Genomic DNA, 16,250 nt, shown 5'->3' with positions numbered 1-16,250 from the left:
TGGGCAATGTAGATATTATAGTATATAGTACAGTATAGCATATAGTATAGTATACATTAAAGATCAGCCACTTCTTTCTACAACAGTCGAGAACCCTTTTGCAATTATGTAAGCACATAATGTAATCTGAAAACTGCTGCCATGGTTACTGTAAAAAAACAATGCAACTGATCTCAGCTGGTATTCTGTCTGTAATGGAGTGGAATGGAAATTTCTAAGTGACCCCAAACTTTTGACCGGTAGTATATATTAAAAAAATCGAATGATCAAAATTGATGCAGCCGAGGCCAAGATATTCTGATATTTTAATCACTAGTATGAGCCAAGTTATAAAAACTCTGGATCCTACACTTCCCATAATGCAACTCAAAAGCATTTTTTAAATGTTTAAAATGTGGCATTTCTGTAACTGCACAAGGCTTAAACCTCATATTGGAAAAGTTAGGGGCAGACTAGTCTATATCCACGACGTTCCACTTCCAGGATTGCTCCGTTGCCGACGGAAATTCCGCCGGATGTCCGTAACCTTACGCTTCCTTTGTGTTGGCATTCTAAACTCCGATGGATTTATGAAGACTATGGTTAACTGCTCCTCAGATCTATGCAGGGTAAATCCAGACAGTTCCAGAAAGTTCCTTCCCGAGGCTATTTTGCAGCGGCACCGTGGCTCTGTCTGGCGCTTAGCACTGTCCAAGACGATTGAGATTGGTTTAAAGAAATGCCAATGAACGCTGGTACGTCTTGATTGAATAAACTAACCAGCGACACCCCAATCAACACTAAGTAACACTGTCTTTTTCCAACGTTGATTGAAATAATTAAACATGCAGAGAAATTAACCTTGAAATTGCTATTGGGTTAATTAAACTAGATTGCAAGTATACACACATGAAGGAACGTGCGCATGCACACACACAGACACACACACACACACACACACACGCACACACACATTTGAGTAATCTGACAGTATGAGCACAATTTACAACGGCGTTGTTCTCTCTGATAGTGCTAAATCAGATTGAGGCCTTTGGCTGAGCAATTCAGCTCCATGATAACAGAAATAATCTCTGTAAAGCGGCCAGTTCCTCACACTGAGGAGTGAATAATTCTCTTAACGGATAATCAAATGTGGTGCTGATTATCTGCCACTCTATACCGCAGCCTTCACTAAACGACTCTTAATAGCAAATGAAATCGGCCCACAGTGACTGATTGGTTAATTGGTTTTATTTAGGGAGGGATGGATTGCGTTGTACGTACAATAGTTTTTTTTGTGTAATTGGTTTTATACTTGTACTTCAGATACTTGGAGAATACCAACAGAGAATACAGCACTTTGATAATGTTTATAACAATTGGCAACATCTAGCAAAGCGCTTCTGGTCATGGAATAGATTCTACATTCATAAACAATATTAATATTTTAAACAACAAACCCATTTTTGTAGATGAGACTATAGAAGTGTAAAAAATGTCTATGTAAAACTATTCCAAGGGACATACGTGAGGGGGTCCCTGGTATATTCTCTATTTAAAAACAAACAGAACCTTTGACTTAGACAGTCTTTTAGTCAGTTGACCACGAAAAAATGTGCAATACAAACAATTAATTCAGCATATGGAAAATAAAGTTTTCAACAACAAAAGAATAATTAATATTTACTTGTGTTCAAAATGGAGACGTTTGAGGAAAATGCTCCTGGAAATCACCAACTATGTATAAACATTTCCCCCTATAATTAGACCAAATCAAGTAATTAAAATCATAAAGTCTCATAAAGTGTAACCAAAAACATAAATCTCAAATAGCCTATATATTATGCATGCATGCACTTTTATATAGAGCGCATGCAGGAGAGAGCACAATGTGATTTACAGTTTTTTACAACTGCTTACACACGTTTTTCAAAGCTATGTCTCCTTTTTCCAAAACTCTACACACAATTCCCAAATACTCAAAATGCCATAAACACATCTCAAAATGAAACATTTACATGAAATGGCAAACACTTTTTTCATAATAGTACATTTTTGGATATACCATGTACACTGTTGTTCTAAATCTAAAGCTCTTTTGTCTTTCACAGGCTTATATTTCCATTTACAATGTTCAGGAGTGAAAGTAATCTGATCTGCTGAGAGTGGTTGAAAAGTGCACTGTAAACATTAATGCAATGTTACAGTAAAACAGAAAATATTTATTGGGCAAAACATTAAGTTTGTAAGAGTAGCACAGTGTTGTATACAGTAGCATGAAACAAGAAAACAAAACTACAAGCATATGTAAACCAAAGGTATCATTTTTAGAATAAAGAATATGTCTGTGTGTGTGTGTGTGTGTGTGTGTGTGTGTGTCTGTGTGTGTGTTGTGTATGTTTGTGCGTGCTTGTGTGTCGGGGGATTTTGTGTGTAAGCTGTTGGAAAAAATTGTAACAGAGATTTTATGCAGTGCTTCATGTTAACCAGCAGAGAGCGACAGATATCTAATTGAAAAACAATGTCCTTTCTGCACTGCTGTTCCTCATCTGACAGTAGCACTTATATTACCTCTCACAGTTGACACCGGTGAAGAACGGGTTCAGTCTGCCAACTCAGGGGGTGTTACCATTGAATTTCAACGTTACCCTATCAAGTTCAGTTATTACTGCCACATTTCCCCCCCCTGCTGTAATGATCAGTCTCTCAGAGCTCATTATTGTAAAATGCTTAATCACTTCAAGTGATCCTTTATCTCCTTGTGACAAGAGGAGAAATCTGATCAGAGGACACTTGTAGGCCTCAGCCCATCGTTACTCAGTGCCAACAGGAGATGACAAACATCCAGGCTGCATGGGGGCCTCTTTGATGGGCTCCGGTTAATGTTTAGTCCGCTGGAAAGCTGCTAAACCTGAAATGGGAAATTAAATCAGAGCTTTTATCTCTTTTTCTGTCTTTCTACCTCTTTGCGTCTAGTTTCAGGGAGCAGGAAAAGCAGCAGGACAGAATAGCACCTTCCCTGAGTGCCAGCAGAGCTACACTGCTCACACACATGCATGAATACACGTACACTGCTCACACAGGCATGCACGCTCTCGCTCACACACACACACACACACACACACACACACACACACACACACACACACACACACACACACACACACACGCCAGGCAGGACACTGTGTGGTGGACCGGTGGGTGTCAATTTGCATGTAAATGAAATGGCTCTCAGTGCTCTTGTTTTCAACAGTAGTGTCAGGGCTAAATATACTATATTTGGTGTATGTGTGTCCGTGTTTGAACATAATAGTGTGTGTGTGTGTGTGTGTGTGTGTGTGTGTGTGTGTGTGCGTGTGCACAAGACCGGGAACCCCATTTGAAGTCTATGTCTATACTTATAAAGCACATTTTGGTGTGTTTTATTTTGGGTGTGGGAGCAGAAGTACAGGCGATGACTGACATATCCATTTTTTATTTGTGTGTTTATTATTATTAGTGCTCCAGGCATTCTTCTACGTGACACGATCTGTCAAATGTTGTGTCAAACAAATCCTCAGCAACAGGGTCTTTGTCTTGTATTACATGCAGTCTTTCAATCTTAACTGAGACTTGAAACTCTAAAATTAGATTAACACTGCAAGCTTGTTATATTCAACCCATTTGACAAACAGCAGACCTGATCCACTGTGCTTATGAGAGAAATAAATGAAGCGACAGCACCAAATTACATTAAGTCTGAAATAAAATCTGATTTGATTTGGTAGGGGATAGGCCTATATTTACTTGTACTGATAAATTCCAGTCCTCCAAAACCTCTACAATAATACAACAACGTGAGTTTATTTGTCAAACATAACATTTCAAATGCTAAAGCTTGAATCTTCATTAAACTTTGACATAACTTTATACACATACGGTACGCTGCTATCACTGCCAAGGACAAGGGCAGACTGCAGCGTATCATTCGGTCTGCAGAGAAGGTGATTGGCTGCAATCTGCTGCCGCTCCAGGACCTATACGCCACCAGGACTCTGAAGCGTGCTGGAAAGATTGTGGCTGATCCCTCCCACCCCGGACACAAACTCTTTGAGACACTCCCCTCTGGCAGGAGGCTGAGGTCCATCAGGACCAAAACCTCACGCCACAAGAACAGTTTTTTGCCATCCGCCACTAGCCTTACCAACAAGGCCCGGAACCCACCCTGACTCTCTCCACACCCCACCCCTGGCTCTACATGCCACTGTACTTACTCTGCTGTACTGCTCGTTTTATTTTTAATACATATTGTGTATATATATTTACAGGATACTTATATTGTTTGTATTCTAATACTTGATTTTCTTAACCTTCTTATATTTAGAGAATGTGTGACATGCACCTACAACACCAAAACAAATTCCTTGTATGTGTAAAAAACTGGCAATAAAGCTTGTTTTGGTTCTGATTTCTGATTCTGACATTGTTGCCATCTTCAGCGATCAGAAGATGGGAGGTATTTTTGTGTATAAGCTTTCTTTTAGCTAATTCTGATATTTGCGAGCATTATCAGCAGTGTTATCATGCAACTCTAAATTGGGTGTTTGATTGCAAAGTAACTGCAGACATTGCAGTAATAACCTGTCAATGTGAACAAAGTTTGGGATGTAAGGATGTCGAAAAGAAAAAACACTTGGTGGTGATATTCTCTAACAACATTGCCGCTTGCTTTGTCTTTTTAGCTAGCTCTTCATCAGGAAGACCCCTCCAAAAGTCTCCCAAACCAACAGCTCATTAGCATGCACAACACCAGAGCCTGAAACTATGCCACCTAATTAGAACAAAGACATAATTCATATTCTTAGTTCCACCTGTGTTTTTCGTGGGAGCGTGCCTATGTTCCCACATTTCTAAGATTTTATTTTCAAAATTAGGCCCTATGTTCCCACAGTTCCCACATTTCTAAGATTTTTTTTTCAAAATTAGGCCCTATGTTCCCACAGTTCCCACATTTCTAAGATTTTATTTTCAAAATTAGGCCCTATGTTCCCACAGTTCCCACATTTCTAAGATTTTATTTTCAAAATTAGGCCCTATGTTCCCACAGTTCCCACATTTCTAAGATTTCTTTTCTCCAAAATTAGGCACATTCCACATTTCCTTTTTCCTAAATTTGTATCAGATTTTAACCCTAACCCTAACCCAGAAACATCTTAGAAATGTGGGAACATAGGGCTGACCACCTTTTGGTGCTATGTCTGCCAAGAAAAGGGAAAGTAGCCTAGCTACTGCATGGACCGGCGGAATTAACAAATTACTCTGGTAACATCTTGGCAACACATCACATTAGGATTGTAACAAACACGTTTTTGTGTGCTTGTAGTTTTTTTTTTTTAAAATAGCTAAAATAGGAAAAAAAAGTCTAAACTGTGTGAGAAGAAAGGCATCTCCAGCTGCAGCAGAGAAGAAGCTGCAGGAGTGTTTGCGGCCGCAGGACGGGCACCGCTCTTTAAAAAAAGGGTGGAATCTACCTTAATCACTGATTGTTTGCACCACCCGGCGAGCATGCTAACAGGTAAGCAAAATGGCGCTGTGTCGTGCGGTAGCCTGTTGCAGCAGCTCCTGATGTGTGTGTGTATTTTAAGTTGGTCTTTAAGTTCAGTTCCTATTCTTTAATGTTTACTCTGTATGTGTGCTGTGTGTCTGATATTTTGCTGCTGTAACACCGTTATTTCCCATTTTTTTTTGGGGATCAATAAAAATCTATCTATCTATCTATCTCTATCGAAGTGACCCAAATCAAACGCACCTCCTATATTGCGTCATCAACAGGTGCGTGATGGATCTAGCAAACATGCTGACAGCTAAAAATACGTGCTGTGGATCCTCCAGCAGAGATTTCTACGTTCACTGAAGAACTTTTACTTTGTAAGGTGTGACAGCTGAGCACATTTCAGTTCAAAATGTTTGAAACTCCGCGAAGTGGGACAGAGAGACTGGAACTGGTTATACTGGGACAGAGAGACTGGAACTGGTTATACTGGGACAGAGAGGCTGAGTGGACTACTGTCTACTGTAGTGGACTTTTGCTTGAAGTTGAACATCGTGGTTCACAAGACTCGCGTTCAGACAGGTGAGTACAACAAACTCATTTATTACCTAGAAACGTGTGTGTGTGTGTGTGTGTGTGTGTGTGTGTCATTATATTTCTGTGTTGTGTGCTTAAGAAGTGTCAGGTTATTTAGTTTCTGAAGCCTTATTTTCGGTCATTTTTGTTTAATTGTCGGAGTTGTGTCCTCTTTTCTGGGAAATAGGCCTACTGGTAATGTTATTCTGAGGAAAGCAGTTGTGTAATTGATAACCAGTTGTACACACAGGCTGCAGAGTGCTGTCTATGGAAATGGCATTTATTGTTGGTTTGGAGTTGGACATTGGTGCTCTGTGGTGTGATGGTGTTCCTCTAGTGTAAGGCTATACGTTTACATTTAATGCTATTTTATTTTGTAGCCTAAATGTGATCTTTTTTAATTTTACATCATCATATAACCCCCTATTTTAAATGTAGCAGTTAGTTTAATAGAACTACTTTTACTTGAGTATCATATCTTTAAAGTAACTTATTTGAGTATGATACTTTCCATCCTTGACTGTATGTAAAGTACGGAAAATAATGCTCCTCTTTCCCTTCACCATACACTTTAGAAACATAAGGTAACATATTTTCTACTCAATGTCCTCTGTGTCGTCCTCTGGTGATGACACATTTTCCTTTTTTCACATATAGCAAGCCTTCACATCAAATCCTGGTTTTGCAGCCCCGCTCAATGCCTCCAGGGTGCACCTTAATCACATTTTGAACACATGATGAGGCCATTTGGACTCCATAAAGCGATGGACACGCCATTAACTGAATGTATGTGCCCCTGCCCCTGAACCTGAAAGCTCTTAAAAAAAGACAGAACATCTTCCCCACTGCACACTCTCCAGTCAAGGCCCAATTCCTTAATCCATGTCTAGTAAACCAGCCCCCTAACATCATCCCATATATTGTGCAACTTGGTTGTCTTTCTATCTGCACCGTCCACCATCTCCCACAGTGATGTGGCAGGTCGGTCGTCTTCTCTGCTTGACAACATTTAGATGGCCTGACCAGCAGTGACAGCTTCAGGAGCATCGTGTGATTTAGACGCTGCTCCCAGGAGAGGAAGACAGAGCCATCGAAAAAGAGCTTTCTTTGTTGTCTCTGGTCTCCTCTCATCTACAGTACCTAGCTGCGTGCTTGGGGACAGTGTTGGACTATCTTTAGCATGGTTACTATGAGATACTGCAAATAAACAGGGAAATGGTTTTAAAGTTGTATATGTATAAGGTTTTAGTGCTTGATGAAATGCAGCTTCATATCTTAGCATCATATATTTCCGTACTTAACTCAGTTTCTGCGGATAATGCATATGCTTGCACTTTTTAATAGCCGTGCCGGGATTTCAAATACCTCCATTATCATAAACGCACAGTATATTATGCAATAAATCACATGCTGCCAGGAAGCCCTTCATTTTATGTAGACTCGTGCATTAAAATATTAAGATAAAGCTTCATTAGAGCTGTGTCAAAAACTTTGGGAGTGTATTAAAATGACTTACAACGTTTAACGCTTTGTGGTCCATAAGAGAGGTGATTTCTGGGGGCATCGGTGGTCTTGTCACTTTATCAGGAGTGTTCACATATCATCATCATCATCATCCTCCTCATCTTCTTTTAATTGTTCTTTCAGCATTTCTTTCCACATTCCATGACATTTGTACAGTCTGTGTATTGTCACATATTTAGCTTCTTTGTTAATATGTTGTAAATCATAATAGGCCATGAGTATATAGTGGCAGTTGTCTGTTTTATTCTTTTACAACTTAAATGTCCCCAGATTCCCATAGCAGGTGCCCCCTGAACCAAAGCCAGTTATTACCTCAACTTCCTTAATTACTTTCTCGTCCTGTACGGTCGTCCATATGCATGTCATTATTATATCCGCTTAATCTTTCCAGCGAAAGAATAGAAACACACACACACACACACACATACATTAACTACCACTTTGTCACAGCCGTAGGGCCACTGGAAGGTGGTGAAGCTGAACTAATGGAGCTGAGCTGGTAGAGGGCAGTGTGGCAGCAGCAGCCGCTTAACTGACTGTAGGGCAAGTTTTCTGCAGCTGCAGAGCTGAATGCCACCGCGCAGCACAGATAACTGCTGCTCACAGACAAATCTAATGGCATTGCATGTTGAATAATTGAGAATCTAAAGTTTGTTTAGCATTTGAGATACTAAGCCAGAACCGTAGCAAAACTTTTTAAACCTCTCTTTCGATATAATACCTAGTGTCAGTTTAGTCCGATTTTTATTATCTTAAAATAATACCAAATATATACATTTCTTAAACATCCCCTATGTACCATTCAGAAGTCTAACCTTTACCCTTCAGCATACATTTGTGTGTGAGCTGGTACTATTTGAGATGCTGTTCAATGTTGTTAAATCAGTAAGTTTGATAAAGACAGAGACACCTCTACTGCTGTTGTCCTTCTGAAAACATGCAATTGTACAGTTACTGCAAATTATGTACTTCCAGTCTTTGTTTGCTGAACAAACAAACCATAGTCTCAGAAGCTGCTGAAGATTACACATTCTTGTTCTTCTTGCACCCCTTTCCCTTTCTTAATCTACTGGCAACTTCCCTTGAAGTAACCCTAGAACTGTCCTGACCATAACTATGACATGATGCCACTTCACACGGCAGTCAAACGTGATTCAGTTACTGCACGTCCACCCATGCAGCTCGGCTTCTAGTCTGATGCTGGAAGTCACGGCTGTCTTGTTGTCTGTAGTTGCAAGGCTGATTAGAGTAAGCACCAAGACTCCGCTGGTTTTGTGTATCTGTTCATGCGTACAGTTTCTGTCCCCATCGTGTGTTTGACATACACACATGCACTTTGTATTTTAGAGCTCGCACACAACGTGTGTGTGTGTGTGTGTGTGAGAAAATGTGAAGAAAAAGTAAGAGGCAGGAGAGAGAGTGACACGGCGACAGCGGTGGGCAGCCCCAGAAAAACGATTACTCCAGCTGCTCTTTCACAGCTGCTCCCAGTTTCTCCATTGCACCTCTTTCTCTCCGTCCGTCACTCCCTCCGTCTCATCCCCCCCCCCCATACACTCGTGTGACTGGGCTGTTTGTAGCTGATGTAATGTTGACAAAATGCTCCCGTGTGGCAGTACTTAGCTGGTGTGGCGCACTCTTTCAATGATGTACGATATGAAGACGTTGCTGTGAAGATGCAGGAGAGGATTATACTTGATGGGATGGTAAAACACTGTTAGTAAGTTAAATAATGTAGTGGAGGAATCATTTGCTTTTATGGCTGTCTTTCACTTTTTTTTGTGAAATGTATTGCTGCACTAAAATATGTATTCATTCTATCTGACAAATACCCTTTATGTCTTTAGACGTTCATGCCTCACATAAGTGTTGTAAATTGAAACACACACACACACACCGCAACCTTGGCTTGCCTCCTTCGATATTCCTGTCACTGTTATCAGGTGGGTCCATTTCAGGGGGGAGGCTGATGTTAAAACATGAGCAGTCCATTCAATACACTTCACCTAATCAAAGCTGATCTGCCTGGGTAACTCCCAGTCCTCCACCCCATCAGGGTGTGTGATGCATGGGGTTTCCTGGCAAGCTGAGGTGTGCATCTTCTGTGTGTTTTTGTGTAGCACACTTTGGGCCGTGTGTGTGTGTGTGGTACCTAAGCCCAGAGGAGTACAATAACAGCTGGTACAATATCGTAGTACAGTGAGGTCGCTTTTACAATACAGAGGCTTAATGGTTCAGGGTTTGGCCCCCTCTTCGGTAAATGTGCCATGAAAGAGGCTTCACCAAAAGGTGGGGGTACAAGTCAGATGTCTTATTTTTCTGCTCTACAAAAGAAACGGACATATTTTATAGTTAGTCTTTAGTCTCATATTCAGCCCTCCAATATTATGGCTGTGCTTGGTGACGTAGTAACTACTTGGCAGTGTTAGTTCTCTTTTGGCAGGACAGGTTACGTTATATTGGATGTATGTAACTTGTATGTGCTTCCTTTACCATGGACTCACTAGTTTCCTCAAAGGTCAGTACTGTAGACAGTGATAATTTCGTCAAGCATGCAGATTTGGGTGACAAAATGTTTTCCCTGGAATTTTTTCTTTTTTTTTCTTTCAACAACTTGCATGTACAAAGTAGCTTTATGTTTGAGTGCGCTTCTCTTTGTTTAGCTTTGTTGTCCTTGCTTGAGCTGTGTATGTGTATCCTTCTGTACATTAGTTCCTCGTGCTGTCTGTAAGTACATTGTTAGCCATTAGAAACCAGAGTTAAATTCCTTGTATGGCTAAACATACTGCCCACAAGGCTGGTTCTGATTATGAACTTTGCTGTTGTAACCTCTGTTCTGACTAAACCTTAAGGCAGATCTGGTGCAAAACTACACTCCGTACTCGAATTATCAATAGAAATTGATCTGTATTTTATTTATTGTTTTGTGCTAAACCTCCTGATGGGTTAAGAAAATAACATTTTAGGACTGTATCCTAGTCTTGTCTTTGCCATGATTATTTGCCTCACTTTGACATTTATGCCATTTTGGGCTTTTATGCTGTATTATCTATTGCTGAGCATACGTCTGACACGTCTTGATAGATGGCACTGTATTACTGTGAAGATGGCTGTCTTTATTTTTGTGTTTTTTTTTCTTTTCTTTTTTTCCATAATGTCCTTTTGATCAGACCAGATTAACCGTTGAGAAGAATCACCTGCAGCCCAGCCAACACAGTGGGCTCTCTTGTGTATTTGCAACCTTCACCACCCACAAACACCCTTAAGCATGACAGGAACACCCCCACACCCCCCACCCTCGTACTCATTTTTTTTCTTCTCCTTTGCCCTTCCTACTCCCCCTCCTCTCCACCTGCCCCCCATCCGTCTGCGTAGGTGGGTACTCTCCTCTCCTCTTTCCCTCTCCATCCATCTCTCCTCTCTTTTGCTCCAGCTGCCCTGCCATGCATAATTAAGTTTCAAGTGGAAGTGCACCCTCCCTCGCTCTTTCTCCATTTTCTCGTCCTCCATTTCTCTTCACATCGTTCTGTCTTCCTTTCTTGTTCTCTTGTGAATAAGAAAGGTACGGCTGGCATGGGAGCAGTGGACATCTCTCTTTTTCCTCCTCCTCCCTTCCTTCCCTTACTCTGCCTGCCGACACTGGGGCCGAGTGCCAGGCCTGTCTTGTTAGTAAAAATTGTAAAAATGCTAAATCACACCACCACTCCCTCCCCGTCTCATTCTGTGAAGGGTCTCTGGTTTCACTTTGCTCTGACATCCTATCCCATCCTACTCATCAATACTCAATGCAGGCGCTCCATCAGCCTGTGCATTTCTCTTCCAGAGTTGGACGAGGTGATGTTTGGGGCCTGACCAAGTATCGGACTTCCTTCTTTCTTTCAGTTCCACGTCTTTTTCATTTATTCAACAAGTAAAAACATTGGGTCAGGGTTGCAGGGTTTCACTCCCACATCCTGTCTCCACTTCACAGCAGAATAAAGTAACACTCAATTTTAAGAATCTCAAGATGATCTATTCATGTGGTATAAAGTTTTTGTGAATACGAACCACTCAAAGCAAAAATTCACTGATTTAAGATCTGAACCAGAGATTTAATTAAAATTTAAAATCTTCAGCTGCTGAGAGTACTTGCATTGTAAAGCAAATGTCCTGCACTTTAATTCACTTCACACATTCATTTAACACCAGTTGATACTGAAAGTAGAGGCTTTGCATTTTGTTAGCCAAATATGATGTAGTGTTGGGCAGTAACAGTAAAGTAATTGCTTTTTTCACTCTTTGGTAGAGAAATCCAATAATTAAATGACCGTTACTAACCCAGTAACTGACATTTTAGGCGGTCGGCTTGTTCACGGCTTTACCGAGTGTTTAATGGGAGGGTTGATATCAGTTTCAACTTTCTGCTTTCAGTGGACAGACTGCTGCAGAAGGTGCGAGCTTGAGGGGTTCGAGGCAAGTAGCAAAGAATTTGGAAACGCAACGCCAGCTGACTCTAAAGTAGTTGTACTTGCATGTTCTGTTAGCTGGCTAATGTTAGCCTTTGTTATGCCACCTCAAGATCACTCGCTGTGTTCACAGTCTACGTTAAGCTATTGCAGAAGCCATACTTGTAGGAAGTTATCCTGCAAAGCCACAAACCTTTTGTTGCATACGGGGCAGCAAAATCAACATTGTTGGTATCGTTAAGTTGCAGTGCCACCTAGAAGGATAGCCATACACATGGCTCATGGTCATATTACATTGTCCAAGAGGATGTTCTGCCACTGCTAGGGCTATGTGCATGTATACAAATAGGGCTGGTCTCATTCAGTAAAGATGTTTACCAGTTAAGCCCCACTTAAGATGACCTGTCATACCAAATTCGTAAAACCAAAAAACGGAAAACGTTTTGTTTTACTATGACGTCAGCAAGCCGGATACACTTACTTGGATGCTTCAAAGTATGGACTTGGAGCAGCATGTTTCCAGGAAGGAAAAGCTGTAGCCAATGCTTCACGGACGCTAACTGCAGTGTTTCCTCTATGTTGTGGCGGCCCGCCACGGTATCAGAAATAGGGCAGATGCACAACAGGGTTTCCGCTACGTACACCGCGCACCGCCGCTCCTTCAGCTGTTAATGAAAAGTCGTAATTGCACGACTCTGCAGAGCCGTTTGCTCTACTGATCTCAAGTAAACCATCATCCGCTCTCTCTCCCCTTAGGGTGAGCAACTGGAACAGTGACAGGACGTCGTCACTCGCGTCATGGCAACCAAATAAACAACAGGGCGAGTACTACTTCACTCAATCTTAGGCAAAGTAACAAACGGCGACGAAAGCTGCAACATGAAATCCGCACTCACGCGGGTCCCGTGAAATATGACCGCTACAGTTTATTGGAAATTAGCATTGTGCACACTGAATTTGATGAATTTACTGTTTATCAGACCCCACATGAGACTTGAAGCTAACGTTAGCGAATGCTGCGGTGACGGTCCAGCTGGCTCTGACTCCCGCTGCAGGAGACGCTGTATTCCTCCGACACGCTGTATTAACGTTACTGTTTTAAAACAGTTTTCCAGGTTAGTGGGGGTGCATACCGCTCAAAGCCAACATGAAAAACGTAGTAATGTTATCCTAGCGTTTTGTCTTAAACTATGTGTAAAATGAGCGGTGATGTTAAATCACCTCACGGTACCGTCTATTTGTTGGATGGTTTCAAGGTAACGGTCGGTAGCTAACATTAGCAGATAAGCCCGTTGACAGCGACGTTATTGTTCGTATTTTGGCACAATGTTTCTGACCGTAGTAGTGGTCATAGTGACAAAGTGTGATGTTGTTAGATGATTTACAACAGAGAATATTTGGTTAAAACATATCGGTGATGCTATTTTGCCCACTTTATTATACGTGAAGTTTGCTGGAAGTAATGTAATGTAGTGTTTTATGTGGAGTGAGCATTGTGCCAGACTCTGTTTAAAAAAAAAAATAGCCCTTTACTACATCACTTGCAAGGAAATAAAAGGAGACCCAGCTTTAAAAGTAACGCATTTTCTTTTTAAATAAGTGCTGTGCGGTGGATCCAATTCATGCTGATGCGAAGTGTAGTGTAAGTGTAGTGTAGATTTCGGAAAGTAACTGATAAATATTTAAAGAAATTTTGAAGTGTTAAATTGAAAACAGAATTCGGTGTGGTGCGTTAGCTGAAAGGACTTTCCGCAGCGCTGAACAACTCATGGAGAAGTCTCACGGAGACGAAACTGATGTTTTTCTAAACCTCCTAAATCTCAGAGACATGCAACATGACACAAAGCTTGGATCTCCAGCACAAAGACCAATGTCAAGGCAAAAACGTACTAAGTCTCCCAGCAAGCTGCTCCAACCACAGAGGTGGTCAGGAGGTAAAAGCCCAGCTTCTCTATTAGAGATTGTCACAGAACATGTGCTATGACAAGCTATCAAGCAGACCACTTCAGCCTTTTATATAAGGATACAGACCCTAGCTCTAGTTTTGGTAACTGCTGCCTTGTCTGTTACGTTGCATCCTCGATGGTCATTAAACCAGGTTTGAAGTCAAACCAACATTCAGGAATTACAGGTTTTGTTCAGACTTGGATGGTGTGTGTGAACCTGGCAGCTTCAATGCGATGACAGATCTGTAGTGCTGTGTCAAGTCACCGAGGCTAACGTGCAGGCTAATGTTAATAAGCTAGCTGCTTGTTAAGCCACAATGCCTGTTTTCTATTTCTACAAATAGAACTATATAGAAATAAAAAAACTGAAGTTGTGATGTGTGGTTGCGACTTTGGAGTTGTTTGAATGCATCTTAGACAGAGATGTGTTGAGTAACAAAAGTAAACTAGTAATGTAACTAATTACCTTTGCGAGTCATTTGTAATGTAATTCGTTTTTCAATGAGAAATACGAGTAATTGATTCCATTTTTCATTCATTGTCGTGATATGCGGACATAAGATAATTGTTTCATCGTCCTCATCATTCCGCAGCAGTGAAGCTGTTTAAACTGGAACTTTATCACATTTGCTCTCAGGTTCGGGCCCTTATGTTAATGTAACCCCTCAAAGTAGAGGTCGACCGATACGGGTTTTCTCTGGCCGATGCCGATCTTAAGAAATCAGTGTCAGCCGATGGCCGTTAAATGCTGCCGATTTATTTTGGCCGATATGTGCTTGTTTTTAAACCTATTTGAAAGATAAAATGTAACGCTAATATACACAGAATCTCTCAACAAAAACATTTATTGAACGCCAACCTACATGTTGTTATTAATCTCAACGCTATTTCCTCCTAACTCCTGTTGAATCACGTAAGACTAGGGCTCTCTAAAGTCAATTATTTTTCACCTTGTTTGTTAGATCATTGCCTATTAATCGGCTTGATATACTGGGATATTGGCCGATGCCGATTATGTAAAAAAAAAAAAAAAAACGGCCGGCCGATTAATCGATAAGCCGGCCGATTAATCGCTAAACCTCTACCTCAAAGTGACGGGTGACTTGCTTGTTAGCTATACTGTTTTAGTACTATTACACAGGGTGGTCCATCTTATCCGCTAATGCATTTTCCGGCAGCTACTGTACCACTGACCCACTGGTAGCCCTATCACCAGCTTTAAGGTTTTACAGGATTTAGGCTGGTAATGTACCTGGCTGGTTGCTCAGCCATAGCCGTCATTAGGGTAGGATAACACTGATTCATTAAACAGGCATGGAGTAATTCTAAATGTCTGGATTGTATCAACATAGCCTATTTAGAATGTGTGTGGCAAAGACTTGGCTACAACCCACTCAGAGTCACTGCAGACCAAATAATTCAGTTTTAAATAATTCTTTGTAACTGAATACAAACCTAATAATAAAAATGAACTGTTAGCTTGCCTTTACTGGAGGGTGTCCAAAGAAAGCCTTTCCTGGAGATCAGGTAAGTGTTTATTCATGATTACAACATGTATCTAGTAGCCATGAGGCAGTTCCTGTGTCAGACATTTCCATCACACTAATTTGAGCCAAGCCTTGAATATAATCCAAGGCCATCTGTTGGGATAGATCCTTCGATATGTTAATTAGGTTGCGCCAATCTTTTCTATTTACAATTGAGGCCTGACAATGTCTTTGAATAGGGGAGATCTATGTCACTGATGCATTTGAATATGAATAAAGTTTAAAATGAACGTGTGGTAAACCCCTTCCTTGAGAGGCAATGTGATGTGTGAATGTCCCATTGTTTTTTTTGTTTGTTTTTTTTGTCCTGAAGTTACACAAACCATTTGTTAAATACAGCATTTTTAAGATGAGTACTGTCTGTACTGGTCACCAATGTCACTGACCGAATCATCACATTTTTGGGTAACTCTTTAGAATATGGCCCACAATGTAACCGTAGTTCCCAATTTACAGTGTAATTTGGGAACTTTGTAATTTATAATTGTGTGTGTGTGTGTGTGTGTGTATATGTGTATATGTATATATATATATATATATATATATATATATATATATATATATATATATATATATATATATATCTATTTACTGGTACCTATTCTATTATTAAGGGGTACAGTATGACCTACTGAACAATAATCTGGCGTTTGGAAGGAATTTAAAGAGAAATTTTTATATATATATATATATATATATATAT

Source organism: Sander vitreus, chromosome 12 (genome assembly GCF_031162955.1).
Source record: "Sander vitreus isolate 19-12246 chromosome 12, sanVit1, whole genome shotgun sequence".
NCBI classification, from domain to species: Eukaryota; Metazoa; Chordata; class Actinopteri; order Perciformes; family Percidae; genus Sander; species Sander vitreus.
Note: the sequence above shows the minus strand (reverse complement) of the source record.